At 38.4% G+C, this 8,381-nt stretch overlaps 1 long non-coding RNA gene across 1 annotated transcript; it reads right to left on the bottom strand.

Annotated features, from left to right (window-relative positions):
- Positions 1 to 724: 724 nt before the first annotated feature.
- Positions 725 to 2,283, bottom strand: LOC107037471. The gene is made up of 2 exons (XR_001460845.1): positions 1,914 to 2,283; positions 725 to 958 (listed from the first exon to the last, which is right to left on the bottom strand). It is a non-coding gene; the product is annotated as an uncharacterized LOC107037471 (long non-coding RNA).
- Positions 2,284 to 8,381: the final 6,098 nt, after the last annotated feature.

The raw sequence follows: 8,381 nt of genomic DNA, 5'->3' as shown, positions 1-8,381 counted from the left end.
TGTTATTGTATTCGAGAACTGAATACTGAATTCTTTTGTTTTCATTTTGGTAAGTTGGTCCTCGATATTAATTTTTTTTTGTTTGGGGAATTTAGCTGTTTCTTTTTTTTTCGTTTTGTTCTGGCTAGAAATTAATGTTTATGGCGGATCCATTCTCTCCGGGGATTGTAATTTAGGTTATAGGGGTGCTTTCATTAGTACACTTCGATTGTTAGCGTTAATCTCAAATTTATCGTTAATCCGACGAGTAATAAATTTAATAAACGTAGGTGAACGCACGAAAGTGACGCCTTAAATCCGTTCGGTGGACATCACGCGTCTTCGCGCTTTCCTTCCATCCGTCGGCGGTAGCCCAATAGGGTCGTATGACGTGCTAGTCGACAGAGCAATTCGCGCGTTATTTCGTATGAAAGACGACGGATTCCCATGGTTTCTCGCCGATGATTATATCAAGGGATTATATCGGGGGATCTCGACCTCAACGAATTCGATTTTGAGGGTTCTAATGCCGCATGGCAAGAGTCTGTTCGGAATGAAGAGCTCCAACAGCCGTTGCAAGATATTTCACGCGTTGATCCCACTATTCTTCAGCAAGGGGTCGCACGATCTTCAGTGCAACCCACGTCAACTACATCCACTGTCACGTCAACCAACATGTCATCCATGTTTGAGAATGTGAGCCGTAGCTCACGTCCCCCAGGGGTTCCTCAGCACTCAAGCTCACCTCAAACCAATAATGGGCTTGGCGCAGGAGCTGTACCTCGATCTTCGGTCCCGCCGAATCTGAACCAAACTCCACAAGATCCCAGCGGTTCGTAGTATCGGAACCAAGGTTATCCAGATCCAGTCCTCCTGGAAGCGCCAACTAACTCACCGGGGAGAGGCACTTCTAGATCCCAAGCACCACCTCCGACAATGGGTGGTCATGGGACCACAAATCGCAATGACTTCGAGGGGCCTGTTACGGATTGGGGAAAATTTTTACAGTTAATCGCGTTATTAACATTTTATTTTGCATTAATAACTCGGGCACGTATTCTAAATTTTTCAGGGAAGCTGAAATCAGTGACAATCGTCGAGCGGTGTTACGTATTGACATACGTTTCTCAAATTATGAACGCCATCATGAACAAAGGACAATATAATTCGAATATTTTATATTCGAAAATATAATGAAATATAAAATTATTTCGAACATAAATCTTTCAAAATTTGAATAATTTACAAATTTTATTATCTCAATTGAAAGATCGACTAAAAAGAAACATAAAAGTGTTGCAGTTTTTTTTTCTGTAAAATCAATATTTTACGAGTTATGAGCATTTGAAGTGAAAAAGTTCAAATATAGGAAAATGACCGCAAAAACATGAAAATAAATTGAAATATTGAATATTTGAAAAAAAAAACAATATATACATTACAAACAATAAATCAAAGAAGAAACAAAGCTAAAAACTCTGTATTCAAGTTAGAAAAGAGAAATAAATGAAAAATACAAATAACAAAAAAGAAGAAGAAAACAAAACTGTTAACGGAAGACGGAACAATATTTGTCACCTTGGCATTGCCGGTTAAGCAATCTGAATAATTAATACTTAATATACTAATAAAAAACAGGACGGGACCAAAAAGGAGCCCACAAATACTAATAATTATAGATGAACTAACCTGCAATGCTAAGGCAGGCTAGCAACCACGACAACGAGTGACGTTTTCCCTCAAAACAGGGAAGTCTTCTTAAATATTTAAGGAAAATTAACTGAAGAAACAAGAATACATGAGTTTTGAAACGATGTAATTCCTTTAAAAATGAAAAAAAAAAAATTATTCTTAAAAACAATTATAACGTAAATAGAACAAACTGTCTGTCAACAGACTAAAAAAAAAGGGTCTATATAGATGAAGATACCCACCGAAAATCGTTCCTTAATCTCTGTAAGCAGCGAAGATATGAATTTTTGAAGATCTACACTCAGCCACTCAAACACACCTATATCCGTGTGCCCGTGAACTTTGAAAATTTGTAGCGCCACCTGTAATAGAGAAGGAGAAAAATTCATGAGACAAAAATTGCTCTATAAAATTCAGACTACCAGATCCGCCATTAAAAACAACCAAAAATCAATAAACAAATTCAATTGTTGTAAACAAAAGACAAAAACTACCGGAAACATTGGTAAAAATCATAAAAGAAACTTTTCAATATCCATAATCTGGAACCATTCGAAATTTTCCTTAATATTCATAAACGTGTATCCGTGTAATAGATTAAACTTTTGGAATTTTTACAAGACTTTCCTACGGGAAATATCGAAAAAAGTTTGAGAAGAAAAATTTACTATAAATCAAGAGCTACAAAGTTATGAAAGAAAATACTCGAAAAGTCAAAAGACAACTTTGTTACCTATTGACATGTCAATAAAATTATGATGGAAAATTCAGGAAAAAGATGAAATAAATTGAGTTCAGTACAGAGAATAGGAATATGAAGGAAAATATCGGGAAAGTTGGAATAAAAAAATGTCAACTATTAAGTCATTAGACACTTTTAACATTTAATCGCTAATAACTTGTAAACAAACATACATATACAAAAACAAAAATCACCGAAAAATAGTTCACCAAATTCTAAATACAACCAGCAGTAATTTGGATTTTTAAAGTTATAAAACATGGCGTAAAAAGCTAATAGACACGTTTTCAAGGTCAAATTTTTAATTGTGAATATCTCCGAAGATTGAAGAGATAAAAATCTGAAATTTTGTGTGGAAGTATGATAAATCAAGGTCTTTCAGAAACACTAGGAGGCATTCGTCTAAATTAACAAATAACATTGTTATTAACAATTGAAATATTATAAAAATTTGAAAAAAATATTTTATTATCGGAATTGTATTTCCAGCCCAAAGATAGGCTCAAAAATGAATTTTGTCAAAAATGTCAAGAAACAATGTCAATAGACAAAAATTGTCAATTACAGTACCATAAGGGTGCCAAAAGGAAACGTTTAGGACATAGTGAAAATCAAACTCAAAATTCTCTAAAAATGGAAAATCTACTATCGAGAATTGTCAAAAATAATTAACCTAAGTCAAAAATGTAAAAAAAATGTATTTTAAAGAAACATGTACGGTGCCGCAGTGTTGGGGATCAGATATACGCAATGCATAGGGGTGCCCCGTCGACGCGCTCCCCCACTAACTCAGCCAACAAGAGGCTCCACTGAACGCGGCAACCCCACTCATCCCACCACTGCGCCGCTCGACGCATGTGCACAGCTCGCCGCTCGGCAGTCGAGGTACCTCCAGTCGCTACGAGAAACAGTCAGTTCAACGCCAACTCTTGAAATCGCCGGTCATAAGCTCCGAAGAGCTCTCGCAAATTAAATCAAAAGTAACCAGTTCGGACTTAGAAAAAAATTCGAGAATTGTGGACTTTGAATTTTTCCTCGCGCTTTGTCCTCTTGGACATAGAAATTTTTTGTGTTCTGTCCTCTGGGACATAGAAATTTTTTCGTGATCTGTCCTCTTGGACATAGAAATTTTTCGTGTTCGGTCCTCTTGGACTTGGAAATTTTCCGGAACTTTGAAATTTTTTCGTAATTGAAATTTTTTTTTGTAATTTACTTTGAAATTTAACTTCGTTTATAAATTTTATAGTGAAGATTTTCAGTCCGCAATTCAGGATTAAAAATATTTTTCGTCTAAACCGATAATTCCGTTCCGATTTCGACGGTGCATTGTACTGACTGCAGGCTCGGTCGCGAATTTAAATAAAAAACGAATTAAATTGATCTCGTTCGTTTCGCATAAGTGCCAACCCTTCTCACACTCCTGAAACCAAATCCCATCCTACCCCATCCTATCAACTCCGCTGGGTTGTGGATAAATTCCGCAAACCTGCGGTTGATACTAGTTGACTAGAGAGCTGACTAGCTGGGCTAACGTCAGGATTACCTGATGATATCCTGGTGAGGCAACCCCCTTCTTCTGGGTTGACTATCAACCCCGTTGTTTTCGAGGACAACTAACTGGCCCTTTTGGGACGCTCTGTTGATCTTGAAAACTTGCGGTTGATATCCGTTGACTAGAGGAGACTTCGGTTGACTGGTTTGGCTAACAACAGGCTTTCCTGTTGTTATCCTGGCGAGGCAATCCCGTGTTTCCCCAGGTTAACAATCAACCCCGCTCTCCGGACGATGATTAACTGGTCCTTTAGGGACGGTCTGTCAACCTCAGGACTTTGTGGTTGCTTCCCGTCAACCCCGCTTTCTCGTGGGTCAACTAATCGTCCCTTACGGATGGTTTCTTGGACCTGAGATTTTGCGGTTGACATTTCTCTCAATTTTTTTTTATTATTTTCTACCCATTTCTCATCCCAATAAAATTTAAATAAAATAAATTTAAAATAATTTTTTTTCGGTAGAATATCGCTCGGGTCTTTTACGATGCACTCGACGTCGAAATCCTAAAACGAAAATAAAATAAATAAATAAATAAATACATTTACGTGAATAACTTATTTATATGGGAATGTTTTATTCAGCAATTTGAAAGTGAATATAATAAAAGTAGAGGAACTGAACGTGTGTGTAGCAGAAGGACGTCAACCAGCCTGTCAGAGGAAAGCTGAAGGTTTCCGACGGCACAGATCGCCTCTATTATCAGAGAGGTTACAACTGATCCGGTGTACCTTCCTTGTTTGTTGCCAGACCGGTCAGGAAAAATTAAGGGTGAGTCTAGTGATAACAACCATTATTTTCTCTACCCCGGAGGTCGGTTGATACTCCAAAAAAATTAGAGTCTTTTGAAAATAAATTGTTCGGTTCTCGCGGAAAATTCGGAAAGTGTGATAGTACGGGTGTGAATTTTGTGAACCTAGTTTCAGCAAGCTTAGTGATTTTCGGCTACCGCTCAATGAATTTCGCTTACGTTAGGCTTCCCTAAAATGAAAAATTCGTACCGCGACAGTGCACTTTAATGAATCGAAAAAATTCATCGGTCGGAAAATTAAATCCCCATTTTTCTGTCCGATCTATTGAGAATTCGTAACAGCGGTAGCCGAAAATCCATAGCTTGCCGATGTTAGGGAGGAGAAATTCATTGCCCTCTGTAATTTCCCGAAAACGAACAAATTAAAAGAAACGAACTCTAGTTTTTGGAGCATCAACCGACCTCCGGGGGTAGAGTAACACATGGCGTCTTCACTAGACTTACCTTTGTCCTGAATGATCCGACTTAACGATTCAGCAATGTTCTGACATTAAATCAAAAGGCCTGGCCCAGGATGATGTTTGGCCTAGCTGCTGTCCGGCGGGCGACGACGGCTCAGTAAGAAAGGACGGACTGCTCTTCAGGTCCACTCCAAGATCACTTTGACCTTTGTCAATATAATTGTCTTAATGTTTGAGGAAAAATCACTAGATGGTTAAAAATTGTACCTTCACGTAATGTTCCAAAATAAAAAAAAAAGAAGGGAGAACGAATTATTACGACTGTTATTTTATTTAATTTTTGGATATTTATTTGGATCTCGCGGACGAGCGTGAACTGAATTTATTGAATTTCAAGTAACCGATTTTATTTAAAGAGGCCTGATAAGTGACCTTTTGTAATTCCCTCCGTTATCTCCGTTAGGTATCCCGAAATAACTACTAGGACCAATTATCCGAATAACCGATTTTATTTAAAGAGGCCTGATAAGTGACTTTTCGGAATTCCCTTCGTTATCACCGTTAGGTATCCGGAAATAACTATTAGGACCGATTATCAGGGTTATTGACCTGGAGGATTACGGGGTTGCCTGGATCGAACGGTCACTGAACATTGTGACAGCTCGCCCAGTCAGCCGCGCGATCCTCTGAGTCAAATGAACTAAAGTCTCCAAAAAAAGGGAATATCAACCGCGATCTCCTGGGGTAGACAGCCTAAGGGTCAGTTAGTCCACCTTAGGAATCGCGGGGCTGATGGTCAACCTGGAAACACGGGGTTGCTCCACCGAGTTAGTGAAGTGTCATCCCTAAACCAGCTCAGTGAATCATCCGCAGTATCCTGGTCGACGTGGATCAACCGCTAATTAGCAAATGACTCGCCTCCTCGAACGAGTCAGCAAGCCATTCGCGAATTTACGGGGCTGATGAGGGATTAGCTAGGGTAAATGATTCTGCACGGTACAAATTTACATAAAGTTGAATTTATTCAAAACGATTAGAATTCGCGTGAGAGAAACGGTCAGTTCAAACCCGTCGGGATTCACGCGGTTTTGCTCGATTTAAAATTAGAATTTTATTACGTTTCGGAGTGACGGACTACGAATTTATTTCGGTTCTCATTGAAAATTGCACTGATGTACTTTGGAGAATTTCATAAAAAATATTTCAAGTCCAAGAGGCCAGAACACTGAAAAACTATGTGCAAGAGGACAGAACACGAAATTTTTCTAAGTCCAAACTCCAAAATTTTTCTAAGTTCGAACTGGTTACTTTTAATTTAATTCTCGGGAGCTCTTTGGAGCTTATGACCGGCGGTTTTAAGAGTCGACGTTTAACTGTTTCTCGTAGCGACTGGAGGTACCTCGACTGCACTGGGGTTGCCGCGTTCAGTGGAGCGCCTTGCTGGCTGAATTAGTGGGGGAGCACGCCAACGCAGCACCCCTATGCATTGCGTATATCTCATCCCTAACACTACGGCACCTTACATGTGTCTTTAAAAATACATTTTTTTACATTTTTGACTAAGATTAATAATTTTTGATATTTCATGACAGTAGATTTTCCATTTTTAATGAATTTTGAGTTTAATTTTCACTATTGTCCTAAACGTTTCCTTTTGGCACCCTTATGGTACTGTAATTGACAATTTTTGTCTATTGACATTGTTCCTTGACATTTTTGACAAAATTCCATTTTGAGCCTATTTTTGGTCTAGAAATACGATTCTGACAATAAAATATTTTTTTCAATTTTTTATAATATTCAAATTGTTAATAACAATGGTAATTGTTATTATTTCGGAACGCTTATTATTTCATCCGAAGGTGAATATTTTATAATATTTTGCTATAAATTTTCATTATTTTATCTTTACAACTTTCGGAGATATTGATTTGACCTTGAGAAATGTTTATTAGCCTATCGGGGTGTTGTTTATAACTTGAAAAATCTAATTAATGGCTCATTATGTAGAGGATTTAGTGGACTATTTTTGTGGAATTTATTGTTCCAATGTTTATTAGTTTAGGAATTATTACCATTTGCAGCTAAAACAGTAAATTTCTCAAAATTGACGTGTTTAAATTTTCAAATTTTCCACGATTTTCTTTCATATTCATGTTCTTGATACTTGAATTCACTGATTTCAACTATTTTCAGAATTTTGGAGAATAATTTTTAATGGCATGTCAATAGACAATCAGATTTTTTTTCTTCGCTTTTTGCTCTCAGTTCGCATGGATTAGGGAAAATTGGACATTTCGAGGTGGTGGAAGCCCCCCCCGCACTTATTGGGGAGATTAAAATTCCCATACAGTGAGGGATGGGGTTGAGGGACGATTGTGGACCCAAAACATGTGTCCAAAAAGGGGGTGAGTATTTTTTTACAATTTTTTGTTCTCACTCCACACGTATTGAGGTAAATGAAACATTTCGGGAGGGTGAAAGCCACCCCCGCACTTATCGGGGATGTCAAAATTCACATACAGTGAGGGAAGAGGGTTAAGAAATGAGTCGGAGCCCAAATCATAAGTCCAAAAGGGGGGTGAGTATTTTTTTTGTTTATTTTTTGTGCTCACTCCGCATGGATTCAGGTAAAGGAAACATTTGTGAGGGAGTGAAAGCCACTTATCGGGGAGGAGGAAATTTGTACACAGTGAGGGGAGGGAGTTGAGAAATGAGTCCGAGCCCAAATCAAGTGTCCAAAAGGAGAGTGAGTATTTTTTTTCGCTCTTTACTCTCAGCTCGCACGTTTTGAGGTAAATGTAAAATTTTTGAGGGGGTAGAAGCCACCCCTGCACCTATCGGGAAGGTTAAAATTTTCACACAATGAGGAGAGGGGGTTGAGGAATGAGTCCGAGCTCAAATCATGTGTCCAAAAGGGGGCGAGTATTTTTTTTCCCTTTTTACTCTCAGTTCGCAAGTTTTGAGGTAAATAAAAACATTTGCAAGGGGGTTGAAGCTACCTCTTCACCTCCGGGGAGGATCAAATTTTCACACAATGAGGGGAGGGGGTTCAAAAATGAATCTGAGCTCAAATCATGTGTCCAAAAGACGGGTGAGTATTTTTTTCAATTTCTTGTTCTCAATCCATGCGGGAGGGAGGGAGGGAGGGAGGGAGAGAGAGAGAGAGAGAGAGAGAGAGAGAGAGAGAGAGAGAGAGAGAGAGAGA

Source organism: Diachasma alloeum, unplaced genomic scaffold (assembly GCF_001412515.2).
Source record: "Diachasma alloeum isolate Michigan unplaced genomic scaffold, Dall2.0 Dall_scaffold_00243, whole genome shotgun sequence".
Classification (NCBI taxonomy): domain Eukaryota; kingdom Metazoa; phylum Arthropoda; class Insecta; order Hymenoptera; family Braconidae; genus Diachasma; species Diachasma alloeum.
The sequence above is the reverse complement of the archived record's forward strand: the minus strand, read 5'-3'. Positions and strand labels throughout refer to the sequence as shown.